This window comes from Marmota flaviventris, chromosome 10 (assembly GCF_047511675.1).
Source record: "Marmota flaviventris isolate mMarFla1 chromosome 10, mMarFla1.hap1, whole genome shotgun sequence".
NCBI lineage: Eukaryota > Metazoa > Chordata > Mammalia > Rodentia > Sciuridae > Marmota > Marmota flaviventris.
In genome coordinates this window covers 112,676,228-112,690,977 of record NC_092507.1, presented here as the reverse complement: position 1 = coordinate 112,690,977, position 14,750 = coordinate 112,676,228, and the positions used below count along the sequence as shown (strand labels likewise).

The 14,750-nt window shown below is 33.8% G+C and overlaps 1 protein-coding gene and 1 pseudogene across 2 annotated transcripts in view; both read left to right on the top strand.

The window, feature by feature from the left end:
* The window catches only part of Atf6 (activating transcription factor 6), a 241,778-nt gene that overhangs the window by 137,861 nt on the left and 89,167 nt on the right, over positions 1 to 14,750 (top strand). The gene's annotated exons all lie outside the window — the stretch shown is intronic.
* LOC114080891 (proteasome activator complex subunit 3 pseudogene) lies at positions 7,107 to 7,838 on the top strand (annotated as a pseudogene).

The window sequence follows — 14,750 nt, the reverse complement described above, 5'->3', positions numbered from 1 at the left end:
TGTATGATATTCAGTACTGTGTTTTCATCCAATAGCTTTTTTTATATTCATCCAATATCTTCTAAAGGAAAAATTAAAGCAAAGCCAAGTTAAAAAGATTATACCAGGTTGTCCGTTTTCCTTGGTTATCCTTGTAAGTTTGCACATTTTGCTGTAACTTTGTAAAACAGTATTCTGTGATTGAACTTCTTTAATCTCCAACTTCCAGTCCTTGTACTTAACCAATGAAATGTTATTTATATGTTCTTTGGGAGCATAACATATACTATAGATAATTATAGCAAAAATGTAATGGGTAGCGAAAGATATTGCCAAACCAAAATTCTGAGGACCAGACAAGACACACATGTGCCTGGATAGATCAGTGCTAGGAAACCCAGAAAAGTAGTGAAAGAGGAACTAAATATAAGGTTCTTATAAGAAATGTCTGCTACTTGTTTAGTGGTTTGTTTTCCTTAATTTAGTTTTAAAAAAGCTTTATTATCAGACTTAGAATGAATCTTTTAAAAATGTATATTATATATTTATACATATGTATATATTCAATGCATTGGCTTAAAGAGTTAAAAAAAGTAAAAAGTATAGTTTTTTTCTATAGCATTATGCAGTCTTATTTAGAAATAAAAAAAAAAAAGTTTTTCCATTCAGCTGTGAGTCAGCTTTTAGTTTAGTGGGGAAAAAATGAAATTTGGTGGGGGGCGTGGCTGATGCAGAATTTTTCTGTAGACAATCATATAACATGGGCTTTGGAGTCATATAAATCTAGATTTTTATCCAGCATTGTTCTACTACTTACAAAAACTTAAAAACTTTAGGGATATACTATTCAGAGCCTCAGTGTTTTTACCTCTAATACAGTATATATAAATAGTTACCTCTTCCTGGCTTGTTGAGAAGTCTGAATGAAATATTAAACCAAGTACTGACATAGTTCTTAAAACATAGTAGGTATTCAATACATTGTTTATTTCTCTACCTTCAGTGAATTGTCCTTTGAAGCACAGGGCTACTATATGAAGAACTCATAAATGATTAGGGGAGAGTTTTTACAGGAAAGGTAATCAGAAATTTGAAAGGAACAGCTCTTTCCAAACAGAAAGATAGCTAGAATCTTTTTCAGTAGTCTATAACTTCTTCTAGTAGTCTTTCGAAAAAGTGATTTTGGAGTTTTTAAAATGTTTCTTGTATTGATTCTAATTCAACATTTGTTTCACATGGTGTCTACAGAAAGTCTAGAAGTATTACAGTATCACAGAAAACTGAGTAACAGCAGATATAAAGTTTTCAGGGTTTATTCAGTTAACTAGATCACATTCATTTGATCACATCACATTCATTAAGTGACATCAGATGAAAATTGGAAGAAACCGTGTAGTCTTTTTTTTTTTTAAATATTTTCTTAGTTGTAGATAGACACAATACCTTTATTTATTCATTCATTCATTCATTCAAATATGGTGCTGAGAATTGATTACAGGGCCTCACACATGCGAGGCAAGTACTTTACCATGAGCCACAATCCTGTATTGACATTAGATAGGAGCCACATGACATGTGTCTTGAGTTCATCCAGAAGATGTAATAAACACTGTATTTATTTGTATCACAATGCCAACTTTTATAGTTTTCTTTGAAATATTAATAACTTACACACATAATCATATAGGTTTTAAAAATCTACATCAGCATAGGTTTCATAATTGTTAAATAGATATAATTGCACAAGGTTTTGAGTCTATTTTTTTTTTCAAGAGTCTTATTTCTTATTTGCAGATAATCTGTTACCTGACATATTTATATAAGTTCACAGGTTATTAAGAAGATTAAAAATTAATAAGATAATTTGAATTCAGATTATAAAATAGTTAAAGTCTATTCTGATGAAGCAATTTAACTTAGTCCTGAGGCTTTGGGTCTGCTTTCTAGTTACAAAATTTATTTTTTAGTAAAATATTTAAGTATATATAATTACCTATTAGGTTGCTGGTTATTTAAAAGGTACTGTTTTCTTAGTATTTTTTGCCAATATTTGTCTTATGGGGACCAAAAAAATTCAAAATAAATTGTTTATTTGTAATTTTTTATCTTTAGTTCAGTTTTATGCAGTTGAACTTGGTTCTAAAATAGAAAATTTGGGAGGCATATTTTCCATCTACCAAAATGTGAATCTTCATTTTATTTTGAAATAAACACTTCTGTTTTAAGAATGTGAATGGTAGTAGTAAATGCCAAACTCTCCCTCCCAATTTTTTAAACTACTGGTACCTTTTTTATTTAAGAGAAAACATAAATATGAGATATTTTCAGATCATAAAAGGTTTCTTTTTTCGAACCTTTTAAGAATGGATTTTATTATTCAAAAAACTATAGTCATTCTAAGTTGTGACTGCCTTTTAAAATACCCCCCCCACCACCACCACCCCACACCCCTGCCCCCCACCCCCCCCACACACACACAGGGAAAGCTTTTCCAACTGTGACTGTTCCCAAAGAATTATTTAATCGAGATTTAGTCAATTCTATTGTGGTTATTCCAACAAAGTTTCACTGAGTAGCCATTATGTTCCTGGATGCTCTCTCTGAAAAGAATCTGGCAATGGACAAAAACAATCCCTTATTTTTCAAAAGCTTACAGTCTAGAGACAGACACTAAACTACACATACAAATAAATATGTAATGAAATATCAGTTTGTGATAAGTGTTAAGAAAGAAAATCAGAGTAAGAGGCCAGAGTGATTTTAAATGAACACTGAGAAATTACAGGTTTTTTCATTTGAAACATGAATTTTTGGGCTTGTCTTTTAAACTTTGCTTTTGTCTATTTCTTGGTGAGATTTTCTAAAAGAAATTAAGAATTCACTGTACATATTTCATATACTAATTTAAAAATCTAGCTCCAACTAGTGAATTTAGCATTTACCAAAGGAGATGTCTATAGAGGAATAAAATCTTTGGTTAATCACTACTTTACTTTTAGCAGTAAAGTCTGCAGCTCATGAAATTTATAATTCTGGAGTGGTTTCAGCTTGCACCAGCCCCTGGGGAGCCTGTTGATACGGCACTGAGTTACAGGTTATTATTCAGCTGTAGAAGTTTAATGCTTAGACATTTTTTTTTTTTACATCTTCCTTTCTCAGTCAGTTGAAATCTTGTATTTTTGCCAAATAAAACAAATCTCATACTAATAAGAAGCTAAAAATAAACAGTAGGAGCATGAGTCAGAACCAGCATCACCGTATTCCTTCTGTGTACCTCTTTGGTACTCCGCAATATGTTCATTTTGCACAAACATGAATTACTACATAACTACTGTTTTACAGATGAACATTGATAATTTAAGTGAAGTCTATTTTTTAGAAGAAAGTAATACTGTAACTGAATAGTAACTGGTAGAATTCTGGCCTATTACCAGAATGTGAAAGCAGAATGTGAAGCTCTGCATGCAATTGATGAAAGAAAAAAAGAAATATATTTCCTACTTTTCTGTTGAAAGCCCTAAAGAGTTCAATCTGGATACTGCTCTTAGATCTCCAGAATGGATTTTTATATGATTTAGCATAATTCAGCAGTTTTTCAAGGGGGAAAAACCACCAGTAAGTTGCTCGAAAGTCCCGTCTCTTCTGCTCTTCAGGTCCTATCTGCAAAAATCTTATCCTGTCTTGCTTTATTGTTTTATTCATGCAGTAAACTTTCATTGAACACGTACTGTTACCAGACACTGTGTTACCATAGAATATATAAAAACAAGCTAAAATCTTTGTTCTCAGGGAATTTAGAAAAGTGGCTCGTAAATCCAGAATTACAACATCTGGATAGTATCTGTAAAAAAAGATATAAAAACGAATGCCCTGAGATTACACATAAAACTACTACTGTTTATGAAGCACTTATTGTCCTTGATGTTTTATATAAGTTATTTCATTTAATCCTTTGAACAGCTTTATGAGGTCGATATTATTTAACTTGTGCCAGCAGCACTAACTTATCAAGGAAGGAGGAAGTGGTATCAGGGAATTGAAAAAACATTTCTTGAGTTGATTATGGAAGAATGAGTATGGTAGAGAGTGGGAAGAAGATGAGGCAGTGTGGCATTTCACACAGAGAGCTGCATATGTAAATGTGCAGGACTCTTGAGAGAACTGTTATTGGAAATAGAGTAGGTTCTGGGAAATAAATCATGGCAGGATCCAGAAAATGAAGGAGCTCATAGGCCATGACTAAAGAATTTGGTCCTTACCCTGTAGAAGACAGAAATATGATTAGAATTGCATTTCAGGAAGAAACTGTGTAATTGTTTGCACAAGGCATTTAGAAAGATTTTATTTTAAGGAAATAATTTCCTTTAATGGAAGAAATTCTCCTCAAGCACTGACTTATGTTTATCAAAGATAGCAAGTCCCTCTACATAATTTATTTCTGAATTTGCAGCAATCTAGGAGAAAGAATGAAGGAAGGGGAAGTGATTTATTTGTCAACTCTAGAAACTGGCTCTGTTAGGGTTTTTAACAATGACAGTGTAAAATTAAGCATTTTACAATATTTACTAGAGGGTATTCATAACTGGTAAATTAATTCACTGAGCTAGATAACTGAAGATCCATTGCAACTCAGAGATAAAAAATTCTGTAAATACAAGAAGATAAATATTACTACCTACCAAAGTCTTAAGATTATCTGAATTTAGTCCTATTGATTATATCTCTCCTAAGTTTTATACACAGAGAAATCAGTGAAAAATGTATTTGAAGGATTAAATGCCAAACCATATTTCAAGCTTACATTTATGTCCAATAGTTGACACAACAACAGTTGCTTAGGATAGTTTTGAAAATGGAATTCACATATAGGACACAGAATTATTTCTTTACAGAGCATAATTTCAGAGTTGGGGGATATAAAAAAGGATAAATTAATCCATAAGTTTGGAAGTATTTCTAAAAAGAAGAGTGGTATGTTAGTTTCTGGCACCACTATATGATGAACCCTGCTGGTTGTGGAGAAAGGAGAAACTGATCTGAACAAGACCACACTCTATACAGCTGTCCCTGGCATTCTTCCACCTGTTAGAGCCCAGGATTAATTTCATGAGTTGAATCAAAGCATGAAACTGTATTATATAATTTTTAGAAAACAACTGCTGATTGCTGATAGTTGATGGGGGAAGAAAAATTAAGAGCTGTAATTTTCCTACCAGCCATTATTCATGTTAACAAGGACTGGAAACATTATGAATGAATAAAACTCTTACATCAGATCAGAAAAAATAACAGCTGAATCCCCTAAAGGATTATATATTCTATTATCAGACATCTGAAGAAAATAATTCCATATAAGTGGCTGCATTAATCAGCATCATAATATAAGTAGAAAGAATCTTGCCCATTTTTCTAAAACGGCAACTAGAAATATTTACTTTTTGAAAATAGAATAACCATTTGTTAAAACATATATATTATATATGTGTGTGTGTGTGTGTGTATATATATATATATATATATATATATATATATATATATATATATATATAATGAGAATATTTTTATGTTCCCATGCTTTGCAGGAGTTTACAATCTTAACTGAAATGACAGCTACATATGAAACTAATTATACTAAAGCATATTTAAAATAATCTTTTTAAAGATTTAATAATATTAGTATAAAAGTCAAGGTCATGGACTTTGTGTTGTTGCACAGAACAAAAGGAAATATGTCAGAGGAAGAAAAAGGAATATAAATCAATTGTCTGAGATTTTTAGGTCATAGAATTTGTCTTAATTCCAGAAGCCTTTAGGGAAAAGGCTTTTTATTTTGAAATAATTTCAAACTTACAGAAAAGTTATAATACTGAATTCCCATACCCCCTTTATTCAGATTCATCAGTTTTTGACATTTGCCCTCATTCTTTCTATACATACAACTTATTTTCCTGAGCCATCTTAGAATAGGTTAAATACAAAATACATCCTTTTCCTCCTCCTTATCTTCCTCCTCCTTCTCCCCTTTCACCTTTCCTCCCACAGCTCCTTTTTTTTTTTTTTTATTGTACTGGAAATAGATCCCAGGGGCACTCTACCACTGAGCTATATTCCCAGCCCCCTCTCCCTTTTATTAATTTTTATTTTGAGATGGGGTCTTGCTAAGTTGCTGAGGCCAGCCTCAAACTTGAGATCCTTCTGCCTCAGCCTCCTGAATCACTGGGATTGCATACTTTATTCTTTAATAACAGTAGTATGTATATTCTAAAAACAAAGGTGTTCATTCTGGAATCACAATATAGTTATCAAATTCAGGAAATATGACCTTGATACTCCAATCTAGCATCTGTATTTAAATTTTGTTAATTGTCCCCGAAAAGATGAGGTTTTTGTTGTTGTTTGTTTGGTGCTGGGGATTGAACCCAGGGCCTCACCCACATGCTCTACCACTGAGCTACATTCCCAGCTAAAAAGATGAGTTTTAAGAAGAGTCATGTAACAATTTTTATAATTTAAACTTTAAAACTTGTGGGAATTAAGCCATAGAAGACCTCAGAAGTTTGGTAATGATTGAAAAAGTATTTAACAGGAAAGCATGAATGCGCAGGCTCAGATTACAGTATAGATGGGACTTACCTGCCCTCATACGAGAGTTTAGTTCTGGAGAGCCCATTTGGTGAAGTAGTTCCTAGGAGGCTGTGTATTCTGGATGCAGGGACGGTGCATTTTGTTGAGCTTCCATGTAAAAAGTACACTGACTTGTCATTACCGGGTCTTTACAATACTTAAACGATCTTCTTTGGAACTTCTGTTTGTGTTCAGGCTTCTGGCCAGCTAGGCCAAGGGAGGGAGGGACAGCTTGGGGAAGCAGATCCTGCCATATATCCCCAACAACGTGGTCCCTGATGCCTTAGCAGCCAGACGTCTGAAATGTCGGTTCTGGGAGACTTTGCAGGACCTGCAACCCTTCCTCGTCCACCTAAGGCACCGTCGCAGGTGTGATTGGGCGCGGGCGCCAGACTCCGGACGTCATTTCCGGTTTGGTCTGTTGGGAGTTGGTGACCGCAGCCGAGGCCAAGTCCAGCCTGCCAAGGTTGTGTCAGCCCCAATACTGGACGCCTCTGGAAGCCATGGCTTCCCCGCTGAAGCTAGAGCAAGACGTGCAGGGGAAAGTAGATTCGTTCCGTGCCCGTATCGCACAGGAGGCCGAGGATCTGGTGTCCACCTTCTTCCCCCAGAAGTTGTCAGAGCTGGATAGCCGGGTCCAGGAGCTCCGGCTGCAAGACCTGTCCAGAATCCGTTCGGTGCCAGCCCCGGAGCCGCCCGCCACCCCAGACACCGCGGGGGGTGGTCCCAACCGGGATCCTCTGCCTCTGCAGACCCAGTCTTCAGTCAAGGTGCCTGGTGGCGAGGGACGTCTTCTGAGGAGCAACCAGCATCTGGTGGAGCTGATTGAACGGGTAAAACCTGAGATTGAGCTGCTGAGAGAGAAATGCAACACTGTGCGGATGTGGGTGCAGCTGCTCATCCCGAAGGTGGAAGACGGCAATAACTTTGGAGTGTCTATCCAGGAAGACACCGTGGACCAGCTATGGACTGTGGAGAGCACAGCAGCCTCCTACCTACGCCGCTTCTCCACCTACTATAACACCCGGGCCAAACTGGTGTCCAAGATAGTGAAGTACCCCCAAGTGGAAGATTATCGCCGCACCGTAGCAGAGGTCGACGAAAACGAGTACTTGAGCGTACGCCAGATCCTGCTGCATGTGCGGAACCAGTATGCCACCTTGCATGATGTGATCCTCAAAAATATTGAGAAAATCAAGACCCCTAGGAGCACCAACACCGACAACCTGTACTGAAGACCTTTCTCCACCCCTCTTTACTTCAGGAGTTGGCCGAGCTGTTAAGGCAGCTAGAAGGCTGGTTATTAACGACTCTACAGATGATCGAAATGACTGGAAACCTGTTATCATTTAGTTAGAATTTCATACAGCTATCCTCACACTGAATCCTCTTTTGGTATTATTTTTTATTTTCCTTTTGGGGTAGTATGGGTACAAACCATCTGGTAGAATGTGGTAAGGTTGTCCAAGGAGAAAGGACTGCCATTTTAAAAGCAGCTTTGTGGATGATTGTTGGCCAAGGTTTATTTATTATGGCATTGATGACATTGAATGGCTTCAGGGGTTCCTTATAAAGTTTAAAGGAGAGTTAAATGAAACTTTTCCTGAGCTTCTACTAAATGTTACTTTTTCAAAACTGAGAAATACTCCTTAACACCATAATTTTTTTTTCCAAGAAGGGAGTTTAAAGATACATGTTTAGGTCATTGTATGCCTCCAATTTAGCAGATTGAAATAAAACATGATTATATCATTTTATGATGGTCTATTGTACTTATCTGAACTTTAATTTTCAGAAGTATGGGGTTCCCCTCCTCCTCAGTTGTACTCACACCCTTGATATTTTTCCATACTGATACATAAGAATAGATTTTAGTTCTCCTAAAGAAATGAACTTCCACCTTTCTTAGAATGAAGAGAAATCTGTGAACAAGGCTTTCTTACATAACCTTCTTCTGCATATACATTTATCTCAGAAATGCATGGTAAACCCTTCAAGTCTTAAATCACATTTACTTTTTAAAGCCCTTGTTAGAATTTCCCTCTCACATCGTATTGTTCATTCTTTCAATATAAATGTGACTGGTTCTTCTTCCATCTGCTTGCTTTGCTGTCTTGTTGAGGGGAAACCTGTTTATAGTTCTCAATAGTCACCTGTACTACTGGTATTTTTAAAGTTAAGCATTTACAGATTTCATTTACAGGTAAGGTAAAGTACTGTTCTGTGAGCCATGTTATGCACCATGGAGAATTTGGGGGCTTATGATATGATGTGATGAATTAGTCCTTTTTCCAAAAAGGTTTTGTTCAGAGTTTCATCTTTTTTGATGATAAAAGTATTTTAGTCACTTGAAATATATTTATTCAAAACACCATTGTCTCAGTGTAATTTGAGGATATTGACCACTCAACACTACCCATGAAAATTATATAGCACAAGTTTGATAAGAGGGTGAGTATGAGTTAATTTTTGATGTCTTTTAGTTTATAGGGATGAGATTATTTCTATGCATAATTGACAGCTTCATCTCTTTTTCACATTTAACTAACTAGACTGTGCTCTGAATTCTCATGATATTTTTAAGACTATATATAAAAAGGTATATCCTTAATCTTTTAATATATTTTGTAATAATATTTGCAAGCAACAATTTACTTCTCACATGAACTTTTTGTAGGAAAATTATGGAGAGTAAACTTATATTTTTGTAAGAAATGAGAATATATTTTCCAATGAAATTTTTTTTCTACATAAGACCTTGTAAAACAAGGTGACCATATAAGAATCAGAGTCTAGTATCTATTATTAAATCATTTGTAATTCCACTTTTTATTTTCCTTTATAGAATATCTTTGTAAGGATAGAACAAGATGATTTCTTGCTGTAAATGAAATTAACCTGATATCTTGCTATAACATGACTATATTATCTTTTTTTAAAAAAACTGATTCTAAGAATTCTCCTTCCCCACTACCAATTTCCCGATTTAATAAGATAAATCACTTTTGAATGAGACTTTTTTCCTTTCAGAGGGTCTTCAGAAATATGTTTTGGTTACCAAGGGTGAAAAACAACATGAATCTTGATTGTGCAGACTTGACTCTAAAAGCTGCTGTAAAAATGATTTCCTACTTAGCAACAAGAATTTTTTGACGTGTAAAGCTGAGGTGTATTCTTTTGCATGTTTTTTTAAAAAATAAATATTTCTGAGTTTGAACCCATTATTGGTGGGTAGTTTTTTTGGTTATTCTAAGGGAGTAGTGACACTCATAGTTTTTCTGAGGCAATGTCATTATCTGTCCAGAAAGTATCTGATTCCTGGAATTTCATTTGCTTTTTCACTTTCCTGTCTGTGTCACCTGAAGGAATAAAAAAGGAATATATTTCTCCATGAACAAGGAGAATTAATTTGAGACACAAAATTGTTTTAATCACCATTTAAAAATTTTTATCTATAGTTATACCCAGAAAATGTACTTTATACTTTGGGCCATACTAAAATGCATATGAATATTTGCCTATTCTAAACCATGGAAATTGAAAAAAAATTTTAAGCTGGCTTAGTGGAAAGTTTATTTTTAAAGTAAACTTCCCAAATATGATAACAAGGTAAAACAGGTTTATTCTTTTATTTATATATATATATATATATATATATATATATATATATATATATATATATATATTTATTTATTTATTTATTTTCAGATGTATTCTTAAAAAAATACCAAAAAAAAAAAAAAAAGATTCCCTAATAGACATCTTGCTTGCATTTCACCTCTGCCTCCCAAGAGTTCTCTTTATTTCCCTTCTAAGGTTTATACTTGATTCAGAAAAGTGCCAGGAATTTCATCATTTGAATGGCATTTAGTTGTTCATAAGTGTGAAATGGACTATGTAAGGAGTATCTAAGTGTTGCTTCATTTTTCAACTGACAGTAATCCTCTATGGTTTTAAAAGATCTGTTCTTTGCATAATAGCAATCATCTTTGTGCTGTTCTTTTTACTCTTAAACTATTAAACGCTAAGCCAGACTGAAATAAATTGTTTCTAATCCCAGGCATTCCTTTTACTAAGAAAATATGCAAGTACTTTGTATTAAAGATTTCTGGTATTTACATTTTGCTTCCTGCTCTAACACTGTATCAAACTAAATTGATGGTGGAATGCAAAGTCCCTACTTTGCAAAAATGAATCCCTTTGTGATTTTCCCCTTTCTCGAAAATGGTTGGAAAAGCTTTTATAGTAATAAGCCTATTTTAGAATTAATGTTAAAACATGGTATCCATTATGAATCAGTTGTCTGTTATTTGAGTAGAGATTTAAAGCCTGTTTTGTCCCTTTTAATAAGACAACTGAAAAGAGGAGGAGAAATAATATGCATTGTGTGTTTACGAAGTAGGTTTACATTGAAGAAAACTTCAGAAATGAAAAGACCTGCCATGTTCATGGATAGGCAGAATTAGTGTTGTTAAAATGGCCATTCTACCAAAAGCAATATACATATTCAGTGCAATCCCCATCAAAATACCAGTGATATTCTTCATGAAATTTTTTTAAAAGTCCTAAAATTCATTTGAAAGAAAGACTGATAAGAGCCAAAGCAATTCTAAGCCAAAAAAAGCAATGCTAGAGGCCATAATACCTGACTTCGGATTATAATATGGAGCTATAGTAACAAAAACTGCATGGTACTGGCATAAAAACATACATAGATCAGTGGTACAGAACAGAAGACACAGAGACAGACCCATACATCTATCATCATCTGATCCTTGGCAAAGGTGCAAAAACATACATTGGAGAGAAGAGCTCTTTTAAGAAATGGTGCTGAGACAACTGGTTATCCATATGTAGAAGAATGAAACTAGACCCTTATTTCTCAGCCTGCACAAAAATCAACTCAAAATGGATCAAACACCTTGGAATTAGACCAGAAACTATGCAACTTCTAGAATAAATAAAGTAGGGTCAAGAGGCTGGGGCTGTAGCTCAGTGATACAGTGTTTGCCTAGTGTGTATGAAGCACTGGGTTCAATCCTCAATACCACATAAAAAATAAATAAATAAAATAAAGGCATTGTGTCCATCTACAACTAAAAATATATTTTTTAAAAATGTAGGGTCAACATTCCAGGGCTCCTAAAGTTAATAAATGGGATGGTGTCAAATTAAAAAGCTCTGCACAACAAAGGAAACAATTTGGAATGTGAAGAGAGAACCTAAAGAACCTGAGGAAATCTTTGCTAGTTACTCTTCTGACAGAGGATTAACATCTAGAAGATATAAAGGAAGAAAAAACTTTACACCAAAAATCAAATAACCCAGTTAATAAATGGGCAGGTGAATTAAACAGACACTTCTCAGAAGAAATACAAATGGCCAACAGATATATAAAAAAAGTTCAACATTATTAGCAATTAGAGAAATACAAATCAAAACCATACTAAGAGTCATCTCACACCAGTCATAACGGCAATCATCAAAAATACAAATAATAATAAATGCTGGAGAGGATGTGAAGAAAAAGGACCTTTTACATTGTTGGTAGGACTGTAAATTAGTATAAGCACTACGGAAATCAGTATGGAGGTTTCCTAAAAGACTAGGCATTGCATCACCATATGGCCCAGCTATACCACTCTTCCATATTTATCCTAAAGAATTAAAGTCATCATGTAGTGATACATGCATACCCATGTTTATGGAAGCACCAATCTAGTCTATCAACAGTTGAATGGATAAAGAGAAAATCAATGTGTATACACACACACACACACAATGGAATTTTATTCAGCCATAAAGAAAATTGAAATTATATCATTTGCAGGAAAATAGGTAGAACTAGAGACCATTATGTTGAGCAAAATAAGTCAAACTTAGAAGGTCAAGGGTCCAAGAGTCTTAAGTTTTCTTTCATATATGGAAGCTAGAGAGGAAAAGGAAAAGAAAGTGGGGGTTGGGGACCTCATGAAAATCAAAGGGAGATCAGTAGAGGAAAGGGACCAGTGTGTGGGACGTAGGGTTGAAGGGGGAAGGGCTGGGGAGTGATATTGCCCAAATTGTTAAATTGTGTGCATGTTCAAATATGTAACAGGTCCCACCCATCATTATATACAACTATAATGCACCAGTAAAAATGTGGAGAAAAATTGTTTTTAAAAATCATTTTGGAATTAAATAATTTTAGTTTTAAATTCTCTGTAATTCATGAAAGTCACTAAAATTTGATTGGAAACTCTAAGATTAGTCAATCTGTATTTTTTTAAAAAAAATTTATTGCTATTTTATAATTTTACATAATAATGGGATTCATTAAGTGTGTTATAATGCAAAAGCAGAAATTATTGTGTTATATTTGTATATGGTTTTTAGAATGTAGTAAAATACCTTTCCATGCTTGATCTTAGCCAAAAAGCTGAAAGGCAGTGGAATAACTTTCTTAAACCACATAAATGGTGTTAGAGTCACAATTTTAAAGTTGTTCTTAAGCTTTTGAGTTTTGAGTTTTAAAAATTCCACAATTGTTTATAAACATTTTGTATCAGAGACAACACTTTTTGTAGTTTCTATGAGGTTTACATATTCTTATAGATCTCTTACCAAATGATTTGAATAATTAACAGATAACTAGGTGATCAATTTAAAATATTTGTTTTGTTTTTAATTTCAAAAGGACTGTCTCACTGCTTAGAAATTTGAAATATCAAAAAGGAGAACTCACCTATAGCATACTAGTCTAACAAAAATATTGAAATTTATGTGTTTCACTTATTTTAAAGGATGTATATATGTTTTTACATCATATCAATTTAACATGCATACTTTTGTAAAGGATAAGCATATTTTAGTTTGTTTTAATATTATAATTTTATTTGACTGATATCTTCAGATTCAGATAACAATAGATAAGTCCCCATCCATTCTGTCTTCCAAAGATTCTTAAGGTTCTGTTCCCTAATTGTGAGAATATTTGTCTGCATCAGGATTTTGTTTTGTCTTTTTTAAAATTAAGAGTGAGAAAAATAGAAATAAATAAAATTAAGAGTGAGAAAAATAGAAATCAAGTGGTTGAAAGGACATGACTATAAGAATATCCAGATAGATGAGGAATTACTATGTTGTTATTGTTGTGTGTGTGTTCACACACGAATTGAACCCAGGACATCTCATATGCAGGCAAACACTTTACCACTGCATTTTACTTCCATCCCTATTCTACTTTTAAATTGGACCTCCATAATTGGTTTAGCAATATATCTGTGTTCATTTTATTATTTCTTACCTACCTCCTGCTTGTCCTGAAAAAGCATTTAATCATCTGTATTAAAGATCTCCAACAAAGCAATCACATTTTCTTATACAGATCCCGTGAATTGTTCTGCTTATGTGATTTGGTATGAGTAGGAGGGAATCTGACTTCTGTCAACATTTAAACATTTATGAAAAATGCTATTGTTCATTGACATCAAGGCATTTAAAAAAAAAAGTGGGGGGGACCAAAACAAAAACAAAGGATCCAGTCAGTTAAAGAAACAGGTGCTGTTCTCTGCTCTCTGCATTCAAAAATTATGCTGTCAAGATATAGATATATTTGCCTACCTTGAACTGAAATTATCTGTGGTAAACACAGTTTTATATAAGTTTCATTGTCTTTTCATCAACTGGTGTTTTTTCTTTGCTTTCTATACTTTGGTGAGTCTTCAAGGTCCATCGTAGAATTTTATCACTGAGGCTTAGTGATCCCATTTATTCAAGTTTTCACATTTGACATTCAAATGTTTCACTAGTAAGCTGAACTCAATGAATTCTCTTAAGTACCATCAGGAGAATTCTATTCCTTTCACAACCTGACCATTTATTTAGCTTTATTGTTTAATTTCATTTTGTAAAAAAGTTTTACATTGAAAATAATAACATTACAATACTTTGAAAATAATAACATTATAATAACATCTAAAAATCTGATTCAGAAGTAGACAAAGGCCAAACAACTTTTAATACTATTATACTATTTTTTAGCTTCTAATTAAAAAGTTTTCATATCACAATAACCTAAATATTTTAAAGTACTCTAGGCAGTTCTTTAGTATTCCCGGTGATTTCACTAAGTCTTTTCACCCTGCAACAGCTGCAAGTTATTCCAA